The sequence below is a fragment of the Taeniopygia guttata genome, chromosome 4, assembly GCF_048771995.1.
Source record: "Taeniopygia guttata chromosome 4, bTaeGut7.mat, whole genome shotgun sequence".
Taxonomy (NCBI): Eukaryota; Metazoa; Chordata; class Aves; order Passeriformes; family Estrildidae; genus Taeniopygia; species Taeniopygia guttata.
In genome coordinates this window covers 24,627,343-24,640,851 of record NC_133028.1, presented here as the reverse complement: position 1 = coordinate 24,640,851, position 13,509 = coordinate 24,627,343, and positions in this window count along the sequence as shown.

Sequence of the window (13,509 nt, the reverse complement as noted above, 5' to 3'; positions counted from 1 at the left end):
CTGACAGCGTTAAAATCCTCTGTTAACAGGTCAAGAGATACAGGAAAAAATAGAGATGGATGCAGCTGCAAGAAAAACTCAGTTCAAGAACCAGTGTGCACCGTAGAAAGCATGGAAAGTGCTTCCAAGATAGAAATATCTGGCTTGTGATGTCTCTAATGTCAGATTTTAACAATTCATGTGTCAAGCTAGGCACCCGCAGTTCATTTTTATGTGTACTAAAGAGTATTTTATTCAAATAAAATTAGGATTTCAGGCAATGGCTTCTGATTGATCACCTCAGCAGGCTTAAAATATTTTATTAAGGGAAACAGATAGAATTCTGTGATACAGAATTCTCTGATACTCCAAGCTTTGAGAATCAGTAAAAAAGAGCTATGAAAGAACTAAACCATTTCTTCAAAAATAAGATGGGAATATCTAAATGTTGTTCCTGAGTTGTCTGCCAAACTGACCTGGATAAATTGACAAATTTCAAAATTATCCATTTTAATGACATGATCATTAAATTAGGAGAAAGTCAGAGATAAAAGGATGTAATCATCTGTATTTTAAACTCTGACATTTTAAACGGAGGAAGGAATCATTGCAGACTGAGCATGTCTTTCCAATATGTAAGAACTCTTAAGGAATAACTCTAGGCCTTGAAGATGAAGTTTGACTTTTTTCATGGTTTTACTCTATCTGGCATTTACAGCTGGGGAAAGGAGAAGAAAAAAAGGTAATACTCAGTGTGATGGTATTTGTCATCCCAAGTCACCATCGTGTGTGCTGGAGCCCTGTTTTCCTGCAGATGGCTGCCTGACCATGGGAAGTAGGGAATTAATTCCTTGTTTTGTTTTGCTTGCATTTGTGGCTTTTGCTTTACCTATTGAGCTCTATTTATCTCAACCCACAAGTTTTTTCACTCTTAATTTTCCAATTTCTATCCCCCAGCCTGACAAAGCAGAAGTGAGTGATCACCTGTGTGGAATCCAGTTGCAGCCTGGAGTTAAACTATATCAAGGATGAATATAATCACAAAGAGAAATTTGGGATATTTTGAATGTTTATCCAGTATACCCATGAGGTATTGGAAAGTTTTATATTTTATTTTATTTTGTGTGTAAAATTGAAGGATTATTAATCACTGTTTTTAATCACTGTTTTTAAATATTAAATTTTTAGTCACTTAATAAAGATAACCAGTCCTAATCTTACCATGTTCAAGTTTAAAGTCACATATGAAGTAATCACAATAGAGTGTCTCATTTTTTCTGCTGTAAAGTGCTAGAAAATGTCTTGTTGAGTTAAATGCATGAATAAATATCTCTGTAACCCAAAGCATTTATTCAATTCAAGAACTTCAATGTTGCCTTAGGCAGGGTCTTTATCAGTTTAAAAACACATTAAATTTTCTCAGTTGTATTATAATGCAATTGTATTTAAAATCTGGGATTAAAAAAAATAGAAAAGATATGGAAATATAAAACTTATTTTAAATATATAACCCTCTGTCTTAGTTCATTATTTCTTCTCCTTAGTCAATGTTGATCCCTTGGGCTGATCAGCCCAAGGGACACATTCAGACCACTGGCTTTCTTTCTGCCATATAATCATGAGAAGAACAGAGGCATGGGAAAGCTCTTGTACCAGTAGAGATTGAAAGAACAGTGTTTCGTGCAGAAAAAAAAAGAAAGACAAAATGAGCCATGATGGAGAAGGCAGTTAAGGAACTTGAATTCATCTTTTTCCATAACAGAGAAATAAAGAACCTTCAGTGAAATGGAAAGGTAGGAAAATCAATACTTAGAAGTGAAAACGTTTCCTACACAGTTAGCAGTGAAGCTCTGCTAGAAAGTACTGTGGAAACAAAGAGCTTATCAAGGCCAGTGACAAGCAAGAATATGCACAAAGGAATAGTGAATCTTGCACTTGAGCACAATTGTTGTCTGCTGAAGAGTGAAATGTTTTCTGGGAGAAGGGAAGGAGCCAGTGTCATTGAGTTCTGCAGCAAGACTTGCATCCTTTGGCCAGCATGCTTTGTGTGTTACAGTCAACTTGCAAGTGAAAAAAAGGATCCAAGACTAACCTAGACTCACAGCTTTAAGGTTAGTACATTCTATCCAAAAAATGATTGAATTGGCTTAAATTTTGCCATAAATCCTAAGACTAATGAGCCAGTAGTATTTATTTCTGCTTGCATGCTGTGCATGAACCTCTGTAGCTTTAAGCAGACAGTCTTCTGAGATAGCTCACAATGAGATTATTGACATGGATGTGTTCCTGGCCCAGACACTTTGATTATACAACTTGTGGTCATGAGTCAGAGTTCTCACATCCTGAGAAAGGAACTTTTCCTGGCTTTTTTTTTACAGTGTTGTGCTGTTTTTTCCACTGTTTCAATTAATTCAGTATAAAGTAGGTGAGTTTAACACAAAGTTTCACATCAGTTGAGACTTGAAGAAAACACTTCAGAATGATATGCAGAATGCTAGATACTGTTTTTCTACAACACAAAATTGCTATCATTAATATTTAATTTCTGGAGAGTATGTGCTATTTAGGAAATCATAAATCTTTGCATGCAAAGGCCATTGTGTCAAAAATCTTTAAACTTTTAAAAGCCATATGTTTTTATTCCCTATTATGAACCAGATCTCACATTGGTCTAAGTTTAAGCACAGTGAGAAATTTTGCTTCAGCTCATTCGTAGAAGAGATAACATTGTTTAAACAGTTTTAGAAAAACCTATTTTTTTCCCATCTTGCTTTCTTGTACACTTACCTTGTACTTGTCTAAGCATAATTTGCTTGCATTTTGTAAGATCAATATAAAAACATTCTGTATCTTTTCACTTTAACACAATGAAAAGATGCCATCATTACCAAAATTTATGGTATCACTTGACACTTTATGTTCATGTAGCATGACTTTTTTTAGGTAAATTTATGATAAAATAGAGTCATTCTATTTAATTCATTAGCTGTCTGCATTTGTGTGAGTGACAGGAGAATCAAAGGCATTGTAAGGCAGCATTATGATAACATGATTGTTCCAATATGAAATATTTGGCTAATTTAGTGTGTATTCTATCTTTATTAAAACACAAGAAGTAGACATTATGCCTGACTTCAAAAAAAAAGAGCAGACATACTTTATGACTTGGTGTCAAGTCACAGGCACTTGTATAAGGGTAAAGGCACAGCAGAAAATTGTTTTTCCTATTGTGATCAATGACAACATGATGAAAGAAAAACTCCACAGCTTTTATATCCTCTGAATGTTCCTGCTGACTTCAGTGCTAAGTATTCCACTAATGAGCAATGAGTGAAGCACTGAAAGCTGATTGTGAAGTTTAGGGATAGCTTCCCAGCTAATACAAATCACAAGTAGCTCTGAAAGCAATGAAAGCTTTCAATTCAAATCCTGATTTCTGAATTCAGGAAATAATCACATCCAGTATAATATTATTAGTTGTAGCAGTAATAATAGTAGGAGAGGTAGCAACTACTGTTGCCATTGCTATTCCTGTTACTACTAATCTTACATTATTTTTCTTTAAGATTGTAAGGGCTATTAAGAAAAGTACTAATTAAGGTACCAAATTAAAACATATTTCAGTTTATAAAATTTTGCACTTGCTTCATTTAAGATAAAGGAAAATTATGCAGCAAATTTAAGTTTATGGAAATAATCTCATTTTTTATATAAACAGTTCATTTTTTTACCACCCCTCCATGGTTTATCTCACAAACTAAAACCTGCTGGATTAAGTTGTTAATTAAACCTCCTTGATCAGGGAAAATCTAGGATAAAAATGGCAGTAAGAGATAAAGAGTAAATGGAGCCAATTCTGCTCACACCAAGATCACAAAGTGACCTGTGCACCAGAAACACAAAGAAAATAGAAGGGCTGTATATTTTAAGGCACATTCCTGCAATTTGATATTTTTATACTATGTCAGAACACAATTCCAAATGTCACATGGTTACAACATGGAATTTTGATGCTAGGATAATGACATCACCATCAGAAGCACATCCGTGATAATTTATTTTATATCTTATTCTGTATAATTTTTCACTGTGGACTGTAGGTGAACACTGCCTTAATATAGCTTCAAAAGCCTGAGATGAAGCTCTTACAGTAAAAAACATAAGGTAACCAGTAAGTAACAGAAGAATTGTGGATAACACTATTCTCATCACACAGCTCCACATCTTTGAGGTGCTCTTCCATGTAAACGTTAACCCATACCCTTTACCTTATCCATTGGGGTCAGTCCCATTTTGACCCATCTTGTTCATCCTTAGGGATCTGTATCTCCCATTATCCTGCCTCATATCTTTACTTCCTCTGATGTCTGTTCACTGCCTATTTACAGGATGCTGGCACCAGGTTCCAGCATGCCACAGAGAAAGGCTCCATCAACCAAATGGAAAGTCTCTTGGCAAACAAATTGTTACTTACTTAGTCAAGTGGATCCCATTTCCTGCCAGCCCCATACCTAAATCAGGACAGACTTTCAAGCTACCTGGGGGAGAACATTTAGAGTACCTGAGGATCTGGTGCAAAAGATGGCAAAAGTTCAGTAGTGACTTATTTATAACACAATCACTTCTTTGGCCTCTAATTTCTGGCTGAAATCAGCTGAAAAACAGGAGAAGACAGCAATCTGAGATTTTTTTGAATTCTAAAAAGGAAATGTAAAAAGATGAACACTTTGAAAATGCAGTCCACGTTGTTTAGCTGATAAAAGGCAAGAGTACATTCTCTGTTGATTTGAAACAGGTCACTGAAGTGCAATGAGTCAGAGTAAGAGCTGCACTTCTCATTCTGTGGGATGCTGACCTAATTAGGGAAAAATGCTATAGTGCTTGAGACACTGTTAGGTTGTAGATTGGTTTAGAGATACCTTAATGCATTCCCCAATTTTCTCTGAGTTTTTGGCTTTCATGCTAAATTAGCCCAGTCCTGGGTCACTATTAAGTGAGACATTTTGGAACAATTTCTTAAGATGAACCCATGTCAGATCATCTCTTAGGTGTTTTTGAAGTCAGCATTATCACCTTTAGGTCCTTTCAGAAGTATTCACTGGAATAGAGTAAAAAATATTTTACACATGACATTAATTAATTTTATTACATTTATCATGTACAATTTTGTTAATGCTAGTTCTGTGTCTCAAAAGCCAAATAAATTCTGATCTTCCAATTAATTGTACCTAGAGGCAGATATAGGTACATGCAGATGACTGCCAGCACAGAAAACCTAATCTCTCCCTTTCCTCACTCAAGCACAGTCCTCAATTTCTTTTTCTGGGACAGGTTTCTACAGAAGTGCTCTTCTTCATGGCTTGTCTTCTTTCTATTCTGATGCTGCCTGTAATTTCTCTGTGGCACAGTTTGCTGCCTTCCACTCAACAATAAAAATATTAAGTTTTCAAGCTTTGCAGAATCCTGCTAGCTGATTAAAGATCAGGATGACATGTGTTATAATCCTGAGATCCTGCACAGCCCTCACACTTGACAGGTTGGATTTCTCAAGTACTATGTGCCTATTAAGTTCTATTAATTTCCAACTGTGGGGTAAGAAAGGTGGTGGCTAGTGAGGATCAATGTCTTCTCCATTGTAGATAGGCAGTCTGCTCTTGTATAATTTCAATAGTATTTGTCTATTTCACAGAATCACAGAAAGAATTAGGTGGGGGGAAAACCCTCTAAGATCTTTGAGTCCAGCCTTCGGCTGACCACCATTGTGTCAACTAAACCACAGCACTGAGTGCCATGTACAGTTGTTTCTTGAACACCTCCAGGGATTGTGACTCCGCCATGTGTCCAGTACAAACAAACTTGAATGAATGACCTGATTGAATAAAGGTCTCAGGGATAATTCTGCACAAATCCAAAGCTATATTTCAACAGAAATATTATTAAGAAATACAAAGCTATTCATAATGTCAATGAATAGAAAATTACATGGGAAAAGATTTGTGATACATATGGAATACAACAAATCTAATAAATATAAGAGAAAAGAGTTTTAATTCAATTGAGCAATCTGAGTAACAAAAATAAATCTCTAGTTCTGCTTCTAGTCATAGATATAATCTATATTTAGATATATTATCTTAATTATCTTTTCATCTGAATTTTAAAATAACTGTATATAGAGAAAAAAAATTTACAAGATTTGCTTATGAATTTTCAGTTATTTTGATACTATCAGAACTTCTTTTGATGTCATCTGCAAATTCCCTCACTATCACATTAAACTCAAGCCTGAACCTCAACTGACATATCTTAGTTAATTTGTACCATATGAATTTACACTGTGAATAATCTAATATGCTCTTTTATTAACCACTAATTATATTTTTAGTTCAAAGGAAGCAGCCTTTAATACAGGATAATGTAAACACTAGAAGACTTACTATGGCACTTGCAAGTACCAATTATGAGAGTTTGGCTGATAACCTTTTACAGTGCCTATTATCTTGGTATGCAAATGATTCCCAGTGAAAGCACACCTGCCTTGTAATATGCCAAGGTACTTTGTTTTCCTGGGCTGCTGCAAAAGCAGCGTGGGCAGCAGGGTGAGAGGGGTGGTTCTGCCTCTCTACTCTGCTGTTATAAGACCCCACCTGGAGTTCTGTGTCCAGCTCTGGTGTCCCCAGCACAGGAAGGACATGGACCTGTTGGAGTGAGTACAAAGGAAGATCTCCAAGATGATAAGAGGTATGGAACGCTTATCCTTTGAGAAATGGCTGAGTTGGGGTTCTTCAGTCTGGAGAAGAGAAGGCTCCAGGGAGACATCATTTTAGCCTTTCGGTTAAACAGTACTTACAAGAAATATGGTGACAAACTTTATAACAGAGCATGTCACAACAGGACAGAGAGTAACAGTTTTAGACAAAAGGAGGGTAAGATTTAGACTAGATATAAGGAAGAAAGTTTTAACAAGGGTGGTGAAACACTGGAACAGGTTGTCCAGAGAGGTGGCAAAAGTCCCGTCCCTGAAAATGTTCAAGATCAGGCTGGATGGGGCTCTGAACATTGAGATCTAGTTGAAGGTGTTACTCCCCATCACAGTAGGTGTTGGACTAGATGAACACAAAATTCTTTGCAGATCTTGTGTTTAATTAGGACACACCATTTTGCAAACAGAGGCAGCACTGAAGATGGTTTCTGTCAAGTTTCAATCTCTGTGTTGGGAGTTAGGTATGAATTTGTTGACCAGAAGCCAGCTCCAGTTTTACTAGTGATGGCTGATACAAACACATCTGGAAGTGAATAATCATGTCTCACCCCTGAAAGATGAGCAGCCTCTCTCCAGCAACCATTTACTTGTGGGGGTTGACCAGACTTAGCAAAACTTTTGAAATTAATTAGGGAATGTGCACAGCCCAAGAATGTTGGAAAAAAAGAACAAAAAGGTAGTGAGAGAATTTTCAGCAGGGCATAAAGCAATGAAGAAGAGAGAGGGGCTTTAAATTGAAAGAGGCGAGGTTTAGATTAGATCTTAGGAAGAAATTCTTTACTGTGACAGTGGCGAAACACTAGAACAGATTGTCCAGAGAAGCTGCGGATGCCCCATCCCTGGAAAGTTGGATGAACCTTTGATCAACATGATCTAATGGAAGGTGTTCCCGCCCATAGAAGAGGGGTTAGAACAAGAGGCCACATCCAACCCAAACCATTCTATGATTTTATAAATCTATAAATAATACTGAGATGCAGAATGTGCCTAGGATGCATTTAAAGTAATATTTCTTTACTTGAGAAATTAATTAATTTCATAACACAGAAATTCATTCTGAACGATTGTCTCAAATGTAACAGAAATAAAATCCTGGGCCTAGTCAAGTTAGTCAGACTGCATGGAGACTATCATAGAATTATAGAAAGTTTAGGGTTAGAAGGAACACAATAAACATTTATAAAACTAACCTGCAATACCATCAGTTCTGGTGTGGTAGCAAAAATATCCCACTCTCCTCTATGCTGATCAGAAGGCAAAGACATTCACTCAGCAGCTGCTTTTTCTGGTACTTGCTGCCAAAGAGATGGCACAACTAACAGCTTCTGGGTTCTGTTCCAGTTTTTAGGAGACACTGTTCTCTAATGTTCTTTAAAACTGGTAAAACAACATACTTTGCCTAATCTCATTCTCTGAAATAGATGAACTATTTTGTCTGAATGTTTTGAATAAAATTCTGTCTGATGCATAAACCTACTGTGGAAAATTTCAGCCCAAACATTTCAGTTTTGGCCAAGTCATAAGCATTCTAAAAGAATGCCAGACATCTTTAACTTTATAGGGGAAGTTGTCAGCTCAAATGCTACAGTCACACCCACTACCCACATACACAGACGTGTATACATACACAGACATCTCATCAGCCATATAGCAAAAGCAAAAAGAAATTGTTTGCATCCTGTGCTTCATTTTTTCCCAAACCATTTAAAACTTGTGATTGTTAAGATTGCAAACTCCGAGCTTCACTGCCTTGCAAAGCTGTGACTGTGATGGAAGAAGGCATGAAAAATAAAGAGAGAAGATTTCCAGGCAAAAAATATGACTCTTGTAATAGGGTATGAAATTGTACTTTATCAAATATTTTCTATTAAGCATGCAGGTTTATAAAATTCCCTAACAATCTTTACTTATATTATTGTGAAGTAATACACTTACAGCTATATTCTATTTTCATTCTGAGCTCAAAGAAGAATTTTTTTTTCAAAGCAATATTTTTCAGAAGCTCTCTGCATATTTCAGCACTACAGTATTATACCGAGATAAAAGAAAAAAATTGAATAAACCTTTACCAGTATTTTATAATCACAAAAACTAGAAAATACATCATAAAGAAACAAGCTTGAAAATTTATCCTTGAAGAAGTCTGTGACTGTTTTCCTAAAGGGATCAAGAAATTAAAATGTTTTCTAATAATTTCTATTTGATATTAATCTTTAATGACATGCTTCACTGAGACTTTCTTTCACCAAAGAGGAATATGTGTAGGATTTGCTGTAGTATACTCAGACATTTCTTTTGACATAAATATGCATTAAGAAAAAACATTAAAAAAATATGCTTCTTCATTTTCTACCTCCTAGATTTCCTCCTTTGAATTGAAATAAAAGTAAGCCTCTTACTAGATAAGGAAAAAACCCTGGCTTGAGTGCATGCATATCTGTGCAGACACTTGGTTTCAAGGGACTGCCTACCTCCCTGTGTTCAGGCTCTCATAACAATGGACATCATGTCATGTTATCCTATTATTGTTACCCAATATCTGTCATAAATGCCAATATGTATTCATTTTGATGTTCCAAGCAAGGACAATAACAAGAAGAAAAAAGGTGGTGTGAATTATAGAGCATCCTACAAAATTAATCTCTAAAGGCTCCTCAACTCAGCATTTTCCTTCCTGAAAAATGTTGTGGAGTTCTATTTGTTATCTTTAGAACTGACATAGAAATCTCTGTCAGTGAAAATAAACTCTTGGTGTTTTGTCTTTAGAAGGGGTAGTTCTGGGCATGCTACTGTGCTATTGTAGCCTCAATAGCTTTCCTTCTCATCTATGATATTGTAGTTAGCACTTCCAGACAGACAGCTGTATAATAAGTCAGCTATTGACCTAGAACAAAAAATCCATACCATCCATTATCTTGCAGCATAAAAACTGGTCATGAGTTACTTTGAACTAGTCTTCTGTTTCTTACTGAGGTATAGCTTGGAAGCTTAAAATTGAGAGCCTGGGAGGTTTTAGCTCTAGTGTCATTATTCAGGGAAAAGTAAAAGAATATGCTCAAATTCTTTATATACTAATGTTAAAGGCTATTTTCTAATTGTATTTCAGATTATGCCACTGAAGCCTTTCTCATCTGCCTTTATAATTTATAAATCTTCCTTGAGTTTTAGATCTGCTCTGTATTACATGCAAAACATTAATATGCTGTCAGTACTTCCGTAAATTAGTGTCGCAAGCTCCAAATGTCTTGCTGAAAAGAATTTTATGAATTTCAGCTTACTAATATCCCTGAATCATATTCATTTTCCAGGAAGAGTTTTCATTTCACACAACAGTCTATTTGATGCCTCTAATCTACAGTATTGGAGGTTTGAGAGTCTGACTATAGACACAGGATTTAAACGTGCCCATATGAGCGTTACAAATGTTTTAGACTTTTTAGAAAGAAGCAAAATTTTAAAAACCCAGAAAAGCAAACAAAAAAACAAAACAGAAAACAAAACAAAACAAAACAAAACAAACCCCAAAAAACCCCAAACCAAAACAAACATAAACCAGAAATACAATTAAAATTTGAATTGTGAATAAATAATCCTTTCATTTTAGGATTGCTTCCTCCATTCCATAGTTTTTAGTACTCTTCAAAAGATTTGTTTGTGACGCTGAAAATAGTAACTCTCTGGTTGGGAAGGAAAACCAAAAAGCTAAAATCAGCTGAAATATCTGTGCTCTCAGAGTCAACAACAACCCATAAGAACATTCAATAAAAACAAAAGTATTGCAAAGACAGAAAAGTAGTTTATATTTCTAAAGCTGAGTCACTTGCAACCTGAGTTCTGGAGAAAAGCAAACCCGACACAGTAGCTGTGTGCTGCAGTGAAGTATCAGCATTAATTTTACTGCAGTAAGGGTTCCACAGATGAGGGCGTTGGGGATAGACAATTTGTGGTTGCAGTTTCTGCCTCCTGTGCTCCTGTGCTCTGCTGTACCGGGCTGTAGAGTTCTGCATCTGCCTTACTTGAAGGCCTCATCTTTCCACATAACAGAGTTTGTCAGTGCAGACCTGTGCTAGCTGTGAACTATTCCAAACTTTATTTTTGTTGGTATCTCTGGTCATTGGTGCAGAGAATTGTGCAAAAGATAACGATCTGCTTTGATAAGTGTGACTTTCATTAGAGGGAAGGGAAGGGAAGGGAAGGGAAGGGAAGGGAAGGGAAGGGAAGGGAAGGGAAGGGAAGGGAAGGGAAGGGAAGGGAAGGGAAGGGAAGGGAAGGGAAGGGAAGGGAAGGGAAGGGAAGGGAAGGGAAGGGAAGGGAAGGGAAGGGAAGGGAAGGGAAGGGAAGGGAAGGGAAGGGAAGGGAAGGGAAGGGAAGGGAAGGGAAGGGAAGGGAAGGGAAGGGAAGGGAAGGGAAGGGAAGGGAAGGGAAGGGAAGGGAAGGGAAGGGAAGGGAAGGGAAGGGAAGGGAAGGGAAGGGAAGGGAAGGGAAGGGAAGGGAAGGGAAGGGAAGGGAAGGGAAGGGAAGGGAAGGGAAGGGAAGGGAAGGGAAGGGAAGGGAAGGGAAGGGAAGGGAAGGGAAGGGAAGGGAAGGGAAGGGAAGGGAAGGGAAGGGAAGGGAAGGGAAGGGAAGGGAAGGGAAGGGAAGGGAAGGGAAGGGAAGGGAAGGGAAGGGAAGGGAAGGGAAGGGAAGGGAAGGGAAGGGAAGGGAAGGGAAGGGAAGGGAAGGGAAGGGAAGGGAAGGGAAGGGAAGGGAAGGGAAGGGAAGGGAAGGGAAGGGAGATGATAGATTAGATAGATAGATAGATAGATAGATAGATAGATAGATAGATAGATAGATGAAAGATAGAAAGATAGATGGATGTGTGGTGAAAGGAAAGGAGAAGTAAGGGAGATGTGACTGAAATAACATATGATTCACATTCCAGGAGCTATTAAAGACAAAAAGGAAGCAGGTAACACTGATGTTTCTGTCAATCTTTCTCACCTGGCCTTTTCATAAGCCTTTTTCTTCCCCAGCAAAGATACAGAACTCTCAGAACAGGTCTCAAAGCCGGGGTATGAAATCTAGGTCTAAAAGTAAGGCATGGTGTCTGTAATCATAATAAACTCCTAAATTCCGTTGCTTTTCCTTCCTTCAATGGCATCTAAAAGTAACAGTGGGCTGAGTGGTCTTTCCTTCCCCTAGATTTATTGCTAGTTAGGCTTATTTTGTAACATAAAACTGAACTACTGTTTTCTGAAGTCATAGTATTTTTTTATACATATATAACATAGTCCTTGGACAACACAAGGAGCCTGCTTTTTTTTTTTTTCAGTATTTTATTTTTCTGCCTTTCAGATTTTTCTGATTAGTCCATAATATTAATATATAACATGCTAGGCTGAATGCCTCAGGTTCTGAGGGCAAAACTGGAAATACAGGTTTCAGTCCAGAAGCCTCAGCTACTTCTTGTGGGAGTGCAGCACCTGCATAAACATGCAGTGAATTTCAGGTCATTCAGGAGAGACAAGAGCCATTTGGTGGGCAATCAGTAACAACTGCTATTATTCCTAAATTGCTGATTGACATGAATCTTTGATTGTCATCACAGATTTCAAAGGAGCCACTTCAGATGATGTCTGTCCTTCTGTCATCCTGGAAGAACTTACAGGGGCTCTCAGTGGATGCTCCGGGCCTCAAAACCAGGCACTGGAAATTTTCAGAGGCTTTATTCTGGATAAAGATTATTTTTATGGGGAGTAACTCCTCCTTCTTAAGTGGTGCAATAACTCTTCCCTACTTGACCTGCAGGTAATTTTACAGTGGTCCACTGAAAGGGCAAAAAGATGAAAGCAAGGGTCAGATCATCTCTCTGTCTGTGTCCAGCCACCAGTTTCTGAGTATTCTCTCTTATAGAGGATTTCTCCTTCTCTCAGTGAAGAAATACTAGAGCAGAATACAGATAATAAAAGTTGAGGCTTTCAAAGAAAAATTTGGGCTATATTTTTTAATGTATCTTTATTCCTCCCTCTTTCTCTCGCTCTCTCTCTCTCCCTCTCTCTCTTTTTAATATTGATGCATTGCTCCTGGGCATTCACTAAACAACTTCTATCTAACAGGAAGAGTATTGTATTTTACAATAAATGAGCTGACAAATAGAAAATTATGGCAAGAAATTGAAACGCAATAGTCTCTAAGCTCAATAAAGATGGAAACCGAAATAATGCAAGCCTTTCCTTTCAGTGAAAGAAGTGAACATTGTTCATTACAGTTGTGTGGTTTCTGGGTACCCTCACCCCAGTCTTCTGGGGCTTTGCATGGTTAATTTTAGCAACTCTCTGTTGCATAACCGTTCCTTTTAGCTTGTGACTCTGGAGTCAACCTCAGGTCAAGCTGCATCCTGCTGGAGGCTAACATGTAAATATGAGACAGTGTTTCCTAATCCAGATTCTTTGGAAGACCAGAAGCAGTGCTACACACTTTGTCTTCTGTCCTTCTCTTCACAGTACATTACTTAATATGCAATTTAATTTTTGAAAATATCTTTGATGTTCCTTGAATATACATTATTATTTCTCACTTTACTGCTGAAATAAAAAATGTCTCATTTCACGGAATAACCAGTGATGCTGTATTCCTTAAATATGGTGCTGACATGTAGCACATTAAGGTATCTATTACACACACATTAAAAATAATTTTATCCATTAAAACAAAAAACTCTCAAAATAATTCTTTAAGAATATGGTGTACAGCGGTGAAAATTAAAATTGCAATGTGCTTCATTATGA